This window comes from Anomaloglossus baeobatrachus, chromosome 7, assembly GCF_048569485.1.
Source record: "Anomaloglossus baeobatrachus isolate aAnoBae1 chromosome 7, aAnoBae1.hap1, whole genome shotgun sequence".
NCBI lineage: Eukaryota > Metazoa > Chordata > Amphibia > Anura > Aromobatidae > Anomaloglossus > Anomaloglossus baeobatrachus.
The window spans coordinates 234961218-234979165 of NC_134359.1; the positions used below are offsets into that span (position 1 = coordinate 234961218).

Sequence of the window (17948 nt, forward strand, 5' to 3'; positions counted from 1 at the left end):
AAGTGAAAAGCTCACATTAATAAGTTATTTACAATCTCTGACATAAGCACCCAAGGCTCCTTATTTTGTCCCTCGTGTTTCTCCCATTGACAACTGAGGTTAGAGGTGGAATTTGCCCAAAACAAAGATAATACAAGTGCAGGTAGTTCCTAAAAACATGTATTTTTCGCTTTATAAGACGCACTTTTCCTCCCCAAATTTTGGGAGGAAAATGGGGGGTGCGTCTTATAAAGCGGTAGCGGGGGGGGGGGGGGTCCTGTCTGAGGCGATCGGGCGGGTGCCTGTGGCTGCATGCAAGCGCCCGGGTACCTGTACTTGCATGCAGCGGCAGCCGGGTACCCGTGGCTGTGTACGGGCGGCAGCGGGTGCTGTGTGGGGTCGGCAGCCAGGTACCTGTGCTTGCATGCGGTGGCAGACGGGTACCCATGGCTGTGTGCGGGCGGCAGCCGGGTGCTGTGTGCGAGCGGCAGTCGGGTGCCCGTGCAGGTACTCGGCTGCCGCCCTCACACAGTCACCCATCTGCCGCCCGCACACAGCCATGGGTACCCGGCTGCCACCGCACGCAAGCACAGGTACCCGGCGGCTTGTACGCGGGGTGGGCGGGCAGCCTGCTGGCTGCCACTCTGTGCATGCGGGGCGGGCGGCTGTGCAGCTTACCAGTTGTCCGCGGTCCCACTTTCAAATGATGGCGCCGGTGGAGCTCTTGGATGAGAGCTCCATCTGCGCACGCGCTGCTCCGGGAGTCAGCGCGTGCGCAGATGGAGCCCTTGGATGAGAGCTCCATCTGCGCATGCGTCGCTCCGGGCGCCATTACTTGAATCGGGACCGCGGACACACTCCACCACTGAGCCGTCGCCGCCGCTCCCACTACTGAGCCGCCGCTGCCACCACTGAACCGGGACCGCGGACACACGCCACCACTGAGCAGTCCCTGCCGCTGCCACCACTGAGCAGTTGCCGCCGCTCCCACCACTGAGCCGCCGCCGCCGCTGCCACCACTGAACCGGGACCGCGGACACACGCCACCACTGAGCAGTCCCTGCCGCTGCCACCACTGAGCAGTCCCTGCCGCTGCCACCACTGAGCAGTTGCCGCCGCCGCTGCCACCACTGAACCGGGACCGCGGACACGCACTGCACCGGCCTGCTGCACGGCTCACACGCCACGGCTGCTGCCGCCACCACGGACCCCACGGATCCTGCCACCGCGGACGCCACCGCGCCTGCAACCACGGCACCTGCAACCACGGACCCCGCTGCCACTGACCTGCCGCGCCTGCCAGCACAACCTGTGCCTCCTGTGACCCCGCTTCACCACCACTGCTGCCCCCCTCCGGTAAGAGAACACCGGAGTATAAGACGGACCCCATTTTTCTTTTTTTTACCTTTTTTATGTCTAAGTTTGGGGTGCGTCTTATATTCCGGTGCGTCTTATAAAGCGAAAAATACGGTAGTTCCTAAAACCAGACTCTTTGGATTGTGCCAGGATAAAAAAAAAAAAACTATCAAAGCATACAAAATGAAAAATAATATTATAAAACTGAAGCAGCTCAAAGATCCATCTACTCCACAAGAGAAAAGGGGAAGTGAAAGAGAAAGACCAAAAAAGACAGAAAGATAAATATAACTAAAAGTGAAACAATCTAGTCCCCAATCAATTATTGGTGGCCATAGTCAGAATTATTCTCAAAATTACAAATAACAACATAACATGTCCATCAAATTCACAGGAGCAAAAAGAGAAACTATGGATGAAGAGAAACTGAATAAGTAAACTTTAGCTACAGTATTTGCTGTCAGTTAAAAAAAAAACCCAGGGGGAATAAATCAATCTGCCATTAAAAGTGTCACGCTAGACATGGGGAAGTACCAAGCAAATAGCAAGAGAAAAGGGAAAGGGGAGATGGTGACCCCTGACCAAGCCTACCGCTTAGCCCTGGCTTCCCTCAACAATCTAGATAGGTTCCACAGCTATGAGCCAAGTCAAATATCTGACCCTGGCTGACTCTGATATAGGCACTAGGTAGGGAATGGATGGGATGAGTGCTTCGTCAACCTCACTAAGCAATAAAGAGACAGGGATAACAAACAGGGGGAAGTGAACGAACAACTTAACTCCAGATGACTAAAGCAGACTTTACACGCTGCGATATCGGTACCGATATCGCTAGCGTGGGTACCCGCCCCCATCTGTTGTGCGACACGGGCAAATCGCTGCCCGTGCCACAGAACATCGCACAGACCCGTCACACGTACTTACCTGCCCGGCGACATCGCTGTGACTGGCAAACCGCCTCCTTTCTAAGGGGGCGATTCGTTCAGCGTCACAGCGACGTCACAGCTGCATCACTGAACCGCTGCCCAATAGAAGCGGAGGGGCGGAGATGAGCGGGACGTAACATCCCACCCACCTCCTTCCTTCTGCATAGCGGCCGTGAGGCAGGTAAGGAGAGCTTCCTCGTTCCTGCGGTGTCACACGGAGCGATGTGTGCTGCCGCAGGAACGAGGAACAACTTCGTTATTGCTGCTGTAACGGTATTTGAGAATGGACCCCCATGTTACCGATGAGCGATTTTGCACGTTTTTGCGACTATGCAAAATCGCTCATAGGTGTCACACGCAACGGCATCGCTAATGCAGCCGGATGTGCGTCACCAATTCCGTGACCCCAACGACTTCGCATTAGCGATGTCGTAGCATGTAAAGCCCCCTTGAGGGAGATAAGCTGCAACAACCACAAAGATTCTCCAGATGTATGCAAGCCGACTGCTTGTAATGAAGACTTGATAAGGGTGTAAGAGTTATCACCAGCACAGAGTGATAGGAAGTGAAGGTAAAGACACCAAGGGAAGTGCTGATAAAAAGCAGGTGAAGGCTGAGGAACTCTGCAGGGTCCTAAAAGGAAAAGGAATGAAAACAAAGCAGACATAATAGAAAGTCGGAGCGTGACCTTCTATATCCAGACACCACAGAACTGTCTGTCACCCGTGACATAAAAGGAACAATTGCCTTCCGTTCCCGGAATACTGGAAAAATGAAAAAAAAAAAAAGACCTCACTCAGAAGACATCCGTGCAGTCTGATTTCCACGGACTGACAGAATAGATAAGATTGAAGGAAAAAAAAAAAATTATCTTCAGATTCAAGGAAATCGGATCACACTCTGATCACAGTGTGATTATTAACATAACTGATCTGAATTCTAAAAATCGTCTGCGCCTATAGCCGAATACAGGATTTACCAATTACAATAGGAAATGTAACAGGGTTCTTCATATGCCCTCTCTTGCCAATTATATTTTCTCAGGCTCATTACAGGGAACCTGTCACCAGATTTGGCGACTATAATCTGCAGCCACCACCAGTGGGCTCTTATATACAGCATTCTAACATGCTGTATATAAGAGCCCAGGCCGCTGTGTAGAACATAAAAGTTTATAGTTTGTAATACTCACCCAGCGGGGTGGTGCGGTGCAGACTGGTCGGAAGGATGTCTCACTTCTCGGGTACCGGCGCCTCCTCTTTCTCCTCCTCCTTCTGAAGCCTGGGTGCATGATGTGTCCTTCGTCATCCACCCAGGCCAGCATTTAGGTCCTGCGCAGGCGAACTTTCATCTGCCCTGAGCAGTGCAAATCAAATTATTGTAGTGCGCCTACGCAGGACCTCAATGGTGGCTAGTGTGGATGACGTAGGATGTGTCATGCACCGAAGGCTTCAGAAGAAGGAGGAGAAAGATGGACGAAAGAGGAGGTGCTGCACCTGGAGAACGGAGACACCCATCCAACCAGACTGCACCACACTGCCCGTTAGGTAAGTATTATAAAGTGATTTTTACGTTCTACACAGCTGCCTCGGCTCTTATAAACAGCATGTTAAAATGCTGTATATAAGAGCCCACTGGTGGTTCCTGCAGCTTAAAGTCGGCTAATCTGGTGACAGGTTCCCTTTAAAACACTACAATACAAATATATAGTCAAGGTCTGACCACTGTGGTCATGTACATGTGTTGTTTCCTGAAACCAATAGGGAAGTTAGAGTCTAGTGGCCAGTGTAAAAATAGCATTGTTACTACTTGTATTTCTAATACAGAATGAGATTTGTAAAACATTTAAAAAAAAAAGGCAAAAACACAAAAATCTAATTTAAACAATAACTTATTTTCTGGTAGTTCTAGCTTAAAATGTTCCAATACACAATCACACTAACTTCTTTAGAAAAATGCTATTTTAGTTATCCTCCATAACTCTTGTGAATTTATTATTATTACATTTTTCAGCCAGTTGCTTTATTACCATTTTTTTCTTGCTTCTCTTTCGGGAGACCAAGAAAACTCAAAGTTTTTGGCAATAACAAGAGTAAACAAAGTATGGTAGGAAAAGTACAACACACATGCAGGTACTGTGATCACAGCCTTCTCATTCATGAAGGTTAAAAATGAGTCACAGATCCATACATCAGTATTCATACAGTCTCACTGGCACGCCACTCCGCAGGGTTAGTCATCCTCCAAAAGCTATGCCAGCTTCTGTGAGAAAGTAAATCTCGTGAGCTCTCTCCTCTGACCATTGTGCTACAAGACATTACTTACCGAAAAACTGAAAGATTTAGATTTGATACTTTAATTATTTCTCTAGGCACACAATCAGTTGCCCGCTCTTTTTTTTTTTTTTTTTCGTAGAATAAAAAAAAAATGGATCCTTTATGAACAGTTTGCTAATACGTGCCATCAATTTTTCACTGAGCCTCAAACTGCATGGTGAAGTCTTATTTGCAATAAAACCCATATGAGAATAAGACATGCACAGAGTTTAAAAGTTGTCTGGTCTTGTGAGCAAAGTCTGCAGATCCTCTATGTGATTGCAGACTTCTGAATTCTTAGAGCGTGCACATGGCACACTGTCAGGATTCGCCGATGTTGCTAGTGACCACAGGCAATCACTGGATGGCAAACATGTGACTAGCATACAGGTGGTGACATGCCAACTCACTCAATACAAGTTACATAAGCACATCAGAATGTGGCTGCAAGTATGCAAATAACATAATTGTAGTCAAGTGACCACCTGTTCTCGCTGACAACACCAGGGAATCCTAACAGTATGCGGTGTGCACGCTGTAAGAATTTAAAAATGTTTGCACTCACAGAGTGACTGCAGACTCATCACAAGACCACACAACCCCCTGAAAATGAATACATAATAATAATAATAATAATAATAGATAGGGAAATGGTAGCAGTCATATGAGGAGACCATGGAGCAGAATGTCTGTTTCTGCCTCTTGCTCCTCCTCTCCATAGAACTGTATGAGCACCAACTGTCATCTTCTGTCTCAGTAATCGGACATTCTATACATCTACAGATTGCACCTGTGAATTCTGAGTGAAAAATCAGTCCGTAGGTGCTCAGTCTTTGAGTCAAGTAAGTCAGATGCTCTGAAAATGCTCAACTTGAGTGAAGAGTATTAAGGAAGCCAATGATTGGGCAGTTCGTCTCTCTACCCACATACAACACACCATAAACAGAGCATTTCTGGGGGAGGGAGGTTTTTGGGTTTTTTTTACAGTTGACACACTACATCCAAAAATGTTGCTCGATCGAGCACCGAGCAGTGCCGAGAACACTCGCTCATCACTAGTCTTAAATCCATTCCTTGGTTGATTTTACAACAACTTGAATTAATGAATGCATATTTTTCTTTAAAGGGAACGTGTCACCAGATCTGGCGACTTTAAGCTGCGGGAACCACCAGTGGGCTCTTAAGGTGCGGGAACCACCAGGCCGCTGTGTAGAACGTAAAAATCTCTTTATATTTCTTACCTCAACGGTTGCTGCGGTGGAGTTGGGTCATATGGGCGTCTTGGTTCTCCGGTGCCTTCATCTCCTCTTTCAGCCATCCCTGTCCTCCTTCTTCTGAAGCCGGGGTGCATGACGTGTCCTACGTCATCCGCACTCGCTGGCATTGAGGTCCTGTGCAGGCGAACTTTGATCTGCCCTGAGCAGATCAAAGTATTGTAGTGTGCCTCCGCGGGACCGGCAAGTGTGTATGACGTAGGACGCGTCATGCACACAGCCTTCAGAAGGAGGACAAAGATGGCCGAAAGAGGAGGCGCCAGCACCGGAGAACGGAGATGCCCATATGACCCAACTCCCCCGCAGCGACCATTTAGGTAAGTATTATAAAGCAATTTTTATGCTTTACACAGCAGCCTGAGCTCTTATATACAGCATATTAGAATGCTGTATATAAGAGCCCACTAGTGGTGGCCGCAGCTTATAGTCCCCAAATCTGCTGACAGGTTCCCTAAACAGTTACCTTATCTGTACTTTTGGGAGAGTGTCAATAAAAGCATGGCCATAGAAAAACACTTGAAAGCCTTGATACTGGTTCCCAATTATTTCCTCGTGTAATCTTGTCAGTCAGTGATTCCTTTTTTTTTTTTTTTTTACAGCATTTAATCCTCCTTGTGTAAATGTGGGAAGCACTATCAAAAACATGGAAAACAGTATAAAGGCCCCGTCACACTAAGCAACATCGCTGCTAACGAACAACTTTTGTGACGTAGCAGCGATGTTGCTAGTGATGTCGCTGTGTGTGACATTCAGCAACAACCTGGCCCCTGCTGTGAGGTCGCTGGTTGTTGCTGAATGTCCTGGGCCATTTTTTAGTTGTTGCTGTCCCGCTGTGAAGCACAGATTGCTGTGTGTGACAGCGAGACAGCAACAACTAAATGTGCAGGCACCAGGAGCCGGCTTCTGCGGAGGCTGGTAACCATGGTAAACATCGGGTAACCAAGAAGCCCTGTCCTTGGTTACCCGATATTTACCTTTGTTACCAGCCTCCGCCGCTCTCACTGTCAGTGCCGGCTCCTGCTCTGTGCACATGTAGCTGCAGGACACATCGGGTTAATTAACCCGATGTGTGCTGTAGCTAGGAGAGCAGGGAGCCAGCACTAAGCATTGTGCGCTGCTCCCTGCTCTGTGCACATTTAGCTGCAGTACACATCGGGTAATTAACTCGATGTGTGCTGTAACTAGGAGAGCAGGGAGCCAGCGCTCAGTGTGCGCTGCTCCCTGCTCTCTGCACGTGTAGCTGCGTGTGCTGGTAACCAAGGTAAATATCGGGTTGGTTACCCGATATTTACCTTAGTTACCAAGCGCAGCATCTTCCACGCGGCGCTGGGGGCTGGTCACTGGTTGCTGGTGAGCTCACCAGCAACTCGTGTAGAGACGCTCCAGCGATCCCTGCCAGGTCAGGTTGCTGGTGGGATCGCTGGAGCGTCGCAGTGTGATATCTCACCAGCAACCTCCTAGCAACTTACCAGCGATCCCCATCGTTGTTGGGATCGCTGGTAAGTTGTTTAGTGTGACTGGACCTTAAGGAAGAAGCAAACTCCTCATCCAGAAAATCAATTGCACAAAAAAAAAACCAAATCATGATATTTGGACCATTTGCCGTGAAAGTAACCTGGTCTTGCAATATTGTAGATCAGGTAGTCTACGATCTGCTTGTGTAAAAGGACCCCTCAGCTATACCCTATAATATATTTGACTGTTACTATAAAAAACCTAAACTATATATTTAGAAGCAGGGCGTCTAGACCCAAAAAACCTGAAATGATGGAAAGCTGCTAAGAGGACAAACATCCTAAAAACTGCACAGTCTGCATTTTCACCTTTTGCCTTTCGTCTTAAATCAAGGCATAAAGATCTTCTCAAGGCACTGCTGTGGTGGAAAATAAATCTAGCAGTGTCCTGCTGATTCTAAAGCTTTGTGTGAATGGTTTCATCCGCGCAGATGATGTCACTGGAGCCAAGGTCAAAAATGTGTTGTATTGCAAAACTACACTTATCGCATTAAACTCAACACTTGGAAAAAAAAAAAAGAAAAAGAAACCGAGAGACTACTTGGCATCTCATATGGGCACTGACATCTCTGGGAAAATTTATAAGTGTTATTCATTACGATAAGGTCTACTGGGAATAGGAATAGGTTTAAAGGAGAATAGAAGTCCTATTTTTAGTTTAGAGAAGCCTTGACAAGGAAGACTAGTAACGATCTCGTAGAAAGGAGAAAAATCAGGAATGATGTCACATTTTTATCAGATGCCTACCAGCAGATTTTAAAGGACCACTCCAGGGAATTTTTTTTTATTTTTCCCTTTGTTAAGGATCATATGAGCAAGTGTCATGAAGGTAGTAACACTGGTCACCGTCTTCTCATGATTTCGGCAGCGGTACGGTCCATTGCAGCACCAGATGACTATTTGTGAATTGCCGAAACAAACAGCGCTTGCTGTATGGAGCTGAGGTCACTTTTTGGATGTTCTCAATATGTCGTGAAACTGAAATGACACAAAGGAGGGGGGGGGGCCGCAAATGGGGTCTTATCCGGTGGTACCAGAAAGAATTTAATTAGGTGCACCAACCTGGTCTGGTTGTGTTATAGACACAACCACTATAACCACGTGTTGACGAAGGCTGCTGCAGAACCTATGAAGATGGCGTAGGAGGAGTTTAAAGAGTTAATCCACGCTGCCAGAAGATCACTGAAGATCAATGGGGATTAAGACATCGGATTTTATTGTTCTATGCGTTTCGGAGCTGTATAATCCCATCTTCAAGAACAAAAATCAATAATGTACATTATTGATTTTTGTTCCTGAAGAAGTGGTTATACAGCTCCGAAACGTGTAGAACAATAAAAACTGATGTATTAAATCCCATTGATCTTCAGTGATCTTCTGGCAGCACGGATTAACCCTTTTCTTCAATCTTCTCCTGGGCATGGATTTTCTCAATGGAAGTCAATGAGACTCAGAATGAGGTTCTGCAGCCTTGCTTTGAGTCTCATACACTAGCAATGAGAGAGTAAGCGTTGCTCTACATAGTGATCTGGCAGGGGTACAGATGCAGTGAAGGGGCCACAAAGGACCGGAACACCACTGAAACCAGAAGAAGACCTTGGCCGGTGAATAAGTTACTACCTTCATTACACTTATACACATGATCCCTAACAAAGGGTAAAAAAAAAATTAAAAAGTCACTGGAGGCGTTAAGTTCGAGAACAAGAAGAAACTCTAGTAACTATATGTTTCTTAATAAACAAACAGAGCATTGGTAAAGTCAAACATCACTTTATAATCCAGGATGGAAAGACACCCCATATGGCCTAACGGCACAGGTCTTAATGAAGTTCAGGTAATTAAAATCAGATTTTTATTAATAATACACTTTTTATAAGCTTTTCTGACCACAACAAGTAATGTATAGCTAAGAAATGCTCCACCACTTAGACTAATCTTCAGCCATTTTTTCTACACAGTGAAACTACAGTCTAGAAAATGACTGCTCAACCCTATTTGCAAGTGAGGTAATATCCCGAAAAGCTGCGGAACAGAAAAATGTGTCCTGTGAACTTTTCAACATTTTTTCATGTTACACTCAAAAAAAAATATTAAAACATTTTATTGTGAAAATTGCCTCTTCATAGAGGAAAAGGACTTGAACTTGTTCGTCACCACCGGAGTCCGCTCCAGCAACTTCTACTCCGATCGCCAGGCGACGCCGTGTTCCTGCTGTGGATAGTGCTGGTGATGGGAGAGGAGTCGATGCCAGCGGCGCCGGTGGGCGCAGGCTCCGCTCATCCACTGGTCTGGGTTTCCTGGGGATCTGCAGTGCCACTGGCATACTGTAGGTGGCGGGTGTCTCCCAGCTGAAGTTACTATCATTCAGCTACAGCCAATGGGAAGACACCGCACCCTTTTTAATACCTCTCCTGTTTGCTGACCTCTGCCAGAGATAGTTCTGAAAATTCTGGGTCCTGTTCTTTTATTTCGTGTGCTGACTACCGCTTGTTTCCTGACTACGTCCCCTGCCTGCTGTTTTTGTACCTCGCTGCCCGATCCAGTTTTGACCTCTGCTTGTTTCTGATTACGTAATTGCCTGCCGATTCTGTCCCTGTTCCGCAATTCCTGGTTTGACCCTGCCTGGCTACTATTCTCTCGGACTTCAGCCTTCCACAGGTAGTGATCACCTTGGGCCCTGTGTAATTCCAAACCCCTGTATAGGGGTTCAAGGGTTTCAGGGTTCTAGGGGTCCTGCTTGGTGAGTGGCTTCCCTCTAGCCTGTCCATGTCAGCCCGTCTGAGTCTGTGGATCCAGGCAGGCGTTACAGAACTCTAGTGTCATCTACTGGAAGTAGCAATTCTAAAAGACGATACAGACCCGTTAAATGAACCTTGCTATATGATTTAGGATATATAAGCCAAACCAGAATATAAATTTGCAGACACCGTGTTTCTGGGTATTGCCCCACATCCGTGCATAGTAGGAGATATGGTTTGGCTAGGTGAGAGGCTAAGACTGGGATCTAAGGGGGAAGTGTTCTTCTTACAGAGACTGACACATCAGGTTCAGCATGCCAGTAGGAGACGTCAATGCCTTGTATGCTCCAATAGGTGGCACTAGAGTTAAAGTCCTCTTTCTCTCTGAAGAGACAATTACATTTCCCGGAGGACCATGCAAGGCATCTAAAGGGGTATTCCCATCTCCAAGATCCTATCCAATATTTTGTAGGTGTAATAATAACATTAGCAAATACCTCCAATTAGAAATGTAGTCTAGTTCTTCTGATTCACTATGTCACCTACCTATGTTCAGGGCATTGTCTTGATATCCATGATTATGCCCACTAGTAACTAACTGTGACCATATGCATGGTCATAGCCATGGATATCTAAGGTCCTGCAATGGCCTGAACATGAGGTAAGCCACATAGTGAATCAGAAGAATTATGCTACATTTCCAATTGGAGGTATTTGCTAATATTATTATTACACCTACTACATATTGGATAGCATCTTTGAAATGGGAATAACCCTTTAAATCCCTTGCATGCTCCTCTGTAAAATTTAAAGAAGTTGTCCAGTTACCAAAACTGATTTTTTTTTTCTGATAAATCTTGCTAATATGTGCCTCTCCACACATCTATTATGTTTTTTCATCAATATTACCTTTTATTGTGCTCTAGCAGCACATCCTCAATGCTGGCTCCAGCTCTGATGGGGTTAATCTCTCTTCTGACTTCCTGGGTTCAGTTCCTACAACTCCCATAATTCTTCGTGCGTGGGGGGAAAGAGGGAGGGGGGAAGAGGGAGGGGGGAAAGAGGGAGGGGGGAAAGAGGGAGGGGGAAAGAGGGAGGGGGGAAAGAGGGAGGGGGGAAAGAGGGAGGGGGGAAAGAGGGAGGGGGGAAAGAGGGAGGGGGGAAAGAGGGAGGGGGGAAAGAGGGAGGGGGGAAAGAGGGAGGGGGGAAAGAGGGAGGGGGGAAAGAGGGAGGGGGGAAAGAGGGAGGGGGAAGAGGGGGGGGGAAAAGGTGCTCTGTCACCAACTTGCTCCACTTTGGGACTTGTTGTGCAGCTGAGAGTGGAGACAGTTGGTACTATGTAGCAGAGGTCAGAGTGGAGACAGTTAGTGACATGTATCATCCGGTCACCTGCACAACAAGTCCCAGAGTGGAGACAGTTAGTGACATATAGCACACTATGTGTCAGAGCAGAGCATGTCACTGTCTCCACTCTGGGACTTGTTGTGCAGGTGACAGAGTGGAGCAGATTGGTCCCATGCAGCGTCCGGTCACCTGTGCTGCTCGTAGGAGCACATGATCACACTGCCGACACCGCAGGCTCTCGTGACAGCTGAGCACAGCGGGCAGATAGTGTAATCACATACTTACGTAACAGGGGGGATTTCAGCTGAAGAAACCCCCCCCTGCACACTGGCGCCCCGTACCTCCCACAGCTGCCGATGGTAAGCGGCGCGCTCTGTCTTCACCGCTCCACACTAAAGCTCTCCGGATCCTCCCCTCGAGGCTGGGCTGTGTCGTGCGGTAGTCCCCGCCCACAGCCCAGTCAATCAGTGTGATTGGCGCCAGCATCCTCTGATGTATCCGTCAAGTTTGAGAGCCCGGAAATTGACGGGACGTACTAGCGGCCACAGCACCAGGGGGTCATGTGACAGGCACTGAGCGTGCAGGATAGCGCCGCTTAGTGCCAGAACTGGAAATAGAAGCCAATGGAGAAAACTCCTATAATGGTAAGTGACACTCATTGAGAAAATAAAAAAAATGGGTGAACCACCCCTTTAATTGCCTCTTCAGAGAGGAAGAGGACTTGAACTGTAGTGCCACCTATTGGATCTTGGAGATACCCATTTAAGTCTCCTCATCCTGGCATGCCAGACCTGGTGTGTTACTCTCCATAAAGAGAACACTTCCCAGTTAGATCTCAGTCTTAAGGGTGCTTTACACGCTGCGACATCGCTAGCGATATCGTGAGCGATAGCACCCGCCCCCGTCGTTTGTGCGACATTTGGTGATCACTGCTGTAGCGAACATTATTGCTACGGCGTCACACGCACATTCCTTTGCAGCGACGTCGCTGTGACCGCCGAACAATTCCTCCTTCAAGGGGGAGGTGCGTGCAGCGTCATAGTGACGTCACAGCGGTGTCACTAAGCGGCCGCACTATAGCAGAAGAGGGGCGGAGATGAGCGGCCGGAACATCCCGCCCACCACCTTCCTTCCTCATTGCCGGTGGACGCAGTTAAGGAGATGTTCGTCGTTCCTGCGGTGTCACACATAGCGATGTGTGCTGCCGCAGGAACGATGAACATCATCATACCTGCAGCAGCAACGATATTTTGTATAGGAGCGACGTGTCAACAAGCAACGATTTTTCCCGTTTTTGCGCTCGTTGATAGTCGCTCCTTGGTGTCACACGCTGCGATGTTGCTAACGCCGCCGGATGTGCGTCACTAACGACGTGACCCCGACGATATATCGTCAGCGATGTCGCAGCGTGTAAAGCACCCTTTAGCCTCTAACTTCGCCAAACCAGATCTCATACTTTGCACTGATGAGCGGCAATTCCCTGAAACACGGTGTTTGCAAATTGAGATTCTGGCTTGGCTTATATATTCCAAGTCAAATTGCAAGGCTCGTGTAAAAAGTAAAAACAAGAGCTCACACAGCATCATTTTCCGAAAATTAAAAACATTATGGCTCTTGGATAAAGCCGTCACAAGCAAACATTTTTTTCTTTACAAGTTTCTGAATTTTTCTCACCACTTAAATAAAAACAATAACCATGCATGTTTGGTATGTCCATAATCGTACTGACCTAGAAAATAAGACTGCCATTTCAGTTTTACCATAACAAACACTAAATCCAGTCCATCCTTAATTCTGCTGCCCGTCTGATCCACCTCTCTCCCCAATACCACCCTGCAAGTCCCTCCACTGGCTCCCAATCTTCCACCGCATCCAATTCAAACTACTAACACTGACCTACAAAGCTGCGCATAGTCTGTCTCCTCCATATATCTCTGAACTAATCTCCCACTACACTCCAACACGTCCCCTCCGGTCCTCCCAAGATCTCCTTCTCTCCTCCTCTCTCCTTCGCTCCTCACGCAACCGACTCCAAGACTTCTCCCGAGCATCCCCAGTCTTCTGGAACTCGCTGCCTCAAGACGTCAGACTATCTGCTACCCTTGCAAGCTTCAAACGGAACCTGAAAACCCATCTGTTCAGAAATGTCTATAATCTACAATGACCTCACTGCTTCATTATCGTGCGGAGCCGTCGCCCGACCACCGTGCGGAGCCGTCGCCCGATCACCGTGCGGAGCCATCGCCCGACCACCGTGCGGAGCCGTCGCCCGACCACCGTGCGGAGCCTTCGTCCGACCACCGTGCGGAGCCGCCGCCCGACCACCATGCGGAGCCGCCGCCCAACCTACACCCCACCTACTGTCTCCTCCCCAAAATCCTATAGAATGTAAGCCCGCAAGGGTAGGGCCCTCTTCCCTCTGTACTAGTCTGTCTACTATAACCTGTGTATGTATTCTGTATGTAACCCCTTCTCATGTACAGCACCATGGAATTAATGGTGCTCTATAAATAATAATAATAATAATAATAAATAATTAAATAAAAAGTTGCTGAACTGCACTTTTTTGATATTTTGGCACACTTGGAATTTTTTTTTTCCCTGTTTTCCAGTACATCCCATGATAAAATGGATTGTGTCATTCAAACGTAGAACTAGTCCCGCAAAAAACAAACCCTCATATGGCTCAGTCGGCTTCAAAATTTATGGCACTTTGAATAAGGGGATAAAAAACGAAAGCTCAAAAAACAAAAAAATTTGGACCTTTCTTAAGCAGTTAATAACAGACCCTTAGCATAAAATTGCACAAAGTTATTAATGCAACAGATATTACCAATAAATTTTCCTTATTACATTTAAGTATTTTGAAACCATTTTAAATTTATGAATTAATAAAATATTTGAGCTTTTAATAAACTCTTTTGAAGGATTTATTTCCTAAATTTTTGAAGTTCTACCACTAAGTTTACAACTAAACATCACATTAATAACAATTAGAGCACTAGGGATTGAATACGGAAAAAAAAGATTGTTTTATATTAACTTACGGTACTTCTCAAGTTTAATTTTTAATAACAGGATGTATTATTATGATACAATATTTTATTCTACTGCTCTCGGTTAGGCCCCTTTCACTCATCAGTTACAATCCATTTTCTCGACGGATCGGTCGCAGATTGTGGCTAAACTGATGAGACGGCTCCGTTTTTCGACGGATACGATTACCTGGGGTCTAAATAATAATTGGAGTATGCTCAGTTAAAAAAAAAATGGAATACATCGCCGGATTCCGTCATTTGACGGACGACGACGGATCTTGCGCCCCTAGGCTTACATTCTACCAAACGACGGACGGCAACGGATCAGTTTTTTCGACGTACACAAAAAAACGCTACTGTGGACGTCATCTCAGTCCGACGCACAAACATTTTTCGACGGATCCGTCGAACGACAGATGAAACGTGAGGCCATCCGTCGCAATGTCGGTAATACAAGTTAATTTGAAAAATCGGATCCAGCGGCATTAGTCACTAGATCGTTTTGTTGAATCATTTTTTTGGATCGTAAGGCCCCTTTCACACTGATGTGTGAAAGGGGCCTTAGCCATACAGTCATAGCCTAAAATATTGGCACCCTTGAAATTGTTCCAGAAAATGAAGTATTTCTCCCGGAAAATTAATGCAATTACTCACACTTTGTTATACACAGGTTTATTTCCTTTGTGTGTATTAAAACAACACAAAAAAGAAAAAAAACTTGAAAAAAAAGGTTGAATGGACATAATTTTACACAAAACCCCAAAAATGGGCCGGAGAAAGTTGTTGGAAATACTTAATTTTCTGAATCAATTTCAAGGGAGCCATCACTTTTGGCCATGACTGTACATTTCAGGAATACGATCATCATATTTAACAGACTACAGGGCACATTTTCCAATTATTACTTTAGGACGATTAAAAACATGTTGACGTGTTAGATTTATATTTTTTTTGTTTAGAACGAGACCAATCATAAACTGAGCCCCTAGTGTTAAACACTTCCAGATTTCTCGCGCTACTATACAAAGACGGATGTTTATGCCAGGCTCAAATAGAATTTTATTAAAAGGCATTAAAAAATATGTATTCACCAAGAAACAGGATCACTCAGTCCAAGCATATGATCATGAATCATACACATTAAATATTAAAATGGTTATCAAAATGTTTGATATTTGGAGCAGATGTTCAAGTAAAAAACAGACTGTGCTGAAGAATATATGACATTTTTGTGAGTAATCAAACACTAAAATAAAGGCTTTTATGTAATTCGCTTCGACAAAATTGTCTCGTCCATATCTAAAAGGGCAAAGGCAAAACACAACATAAATTATACAGAAAGGATTGTGCGAAAAACGTTACAGAGGTGCTTCTCTGTTTACCCAAAACATAGCTGGCTATACTCCAAAGGGAGATTGGAAAAGATTCGGAAATTGGGGCTTTATACAGCACCCTGACTATAAATCACTAGAACAAGGGTCCCTATATTCTGTTGGTCCTCACTGTTTCTAGGATTGAAAAAAATAGCAAAGTTGAGCAAGTGCAATGCCCTTCCATTAAAGGGGTTGTCTAGTATGTATATATTAATGGAGTATGCTTAGGATAGGTCAACAATATCAGGTTCAGTGGGGGTGCGAGGGTTCTCTCTGAAACGCGTAAAAATAAATCACTATTGACCTACTCCCATTCTTCTTCTCCGGATGTTTGCTGCTACATTCGTGGGGCTGATGCAGCCGTCATTTTAGTCATTGGTTGTGACTCACAAAACCTACCAAGGTGAGCATTGCCAACATTTTTTAATCATCTTTCTCGGATAAAACCCCAGATTGCGCTTTTTTTCCTCCAGCTCACTGCTATTCAATGAATAGGAATGGATATGCAGTACCCCGCTGCATCTGACGGGGTTGCACTGTTCTGCTTTGCCAATGATTACATCTACTCACCACCAGGAACGGTTGATTGGTGGCAGAATGTAGCCTGGCACCCCTGCCAATCTCATATTGACAAGTTATCATCAATATTAAAAAGTATTGGACTGGACAACCCTTTTAATTCTCTAGTGGACTAATGGAGAAAAACCAAACACTGTGGGAAAATCACTTTCAACATCACAACGTCACAAAAATTGAAAAAAGTGCACCCTATATTTTATCTAACTTGTCAAATCCTTTTCTTTCTGTGAACATATGTGAATTCATAGTAAAGAAATCAAACAATTAAAAAAATGTATTCAAGTCAGTTTTAGCACCATCAAATTCTCTCCTTGAAAAGAACTTAGAGGTTGTCCACCACTTTAATATTGATGTCCTATCCTTAGGATAGGTCATCAGTGTATGATCGGTCGGTGTCCAACACCCGGCACCCCTGCCAATTAGTTGCTAGCGGTGCCGGCAGCAGGTGGATGGAAATACTCAATTCCAGAGCTGCCTTGTCCAATGAAAAGACTGCAGAGGATGCTTCAAGAAAAAAAATGTTTCCAAAACTCTTCAAAAACTGCTTTGGGTACATAAATGGGACAAGTTCAATAATTATAAACAATACAAGGCACAGACATGTACAGGAAAACAGAGGTCCCTGCCTGCGAGGGCTCACAGCCTACAGGGGTGGGTGAGGATACAGTAGGTGAGCGTAGAGCTGGTTGTGCAGCGCTATATCAGACTGAGGGTTACGGCAGGTTGTAGGCTTTTTCGAAGAGATGGGTCTTCAGGTTCCTTTTGAAGCTTGTCAAGGTAGGTGAGAGTCTGATATATTGTGGCAGAGCATTCCAGAGTATGGGGGAGGCATGGGAAGAGGAGATGACAGGGGTGTAGAGGAGATCTTGTGAGGATCAAAGGTTACGTGCAGTTAAGTACCGGGAGACTAGGTCACAGATGTAGGGAGGAGTCAGGTTGTGGATGGCTTTGGTTAGGGTTAGGGTTTTGAACTGAAGTCGTTGGGCAATGGGAAGCCAGTGAAGAGCTCTGCAAAAAGGAGTGGTCAGGGAGTAGTGGGCACTAGCTTACTCAACACTTCCGATGGAAAGTGTCTGCACTTTTCCGTCAAGCCAAGTGTCCAGAATTAAGAAGGAGTCAGAAAAAATAGCCGAAAACCAAAATGAGCATTCTCTTAACCATAATCTAAACTGCATGTGCACCTCAATAGGGCGGCCCGTGAATGTATTAATGGTGATTTATGCTTGGGATAGGTCATCAATATGAGATCAGTGAGGTCCGACACCAGATATTCCCACCAATTAGCTTCTATTAATTCAGTCATCGAATATACAGTTCTCTTCAGCTGATGCTACATTTTCAGAAATCAGCTGACGGGTGGGGTGCAGGGTATCAGACCACCTCCGATCGCATACTTAAAGATGACACATCCTTTGGACAGGTTATCAATATTAAACACTGTGACAGCCCCTATAAGCGCTTCTGGAGCTTTTCCAGAATTGTGATTCTTAAACTAAGATAATAGATTGTCAC

General features: G+C 45.8%; 1 protein-coding gene across 3 annotated transcripts in view; it reads right to left on the reverse strand.

The window, feature by feature from the left end:
• The window catches only part of SNX29 (sorting nexin 29), a 584130-nt gene that overhangs the window by 410999 nt on the left and 155183 nt on the right, over positions 1-17948 (reverse strand). The gene's annotated exons all lie outside the window — the stretch shown is intronic.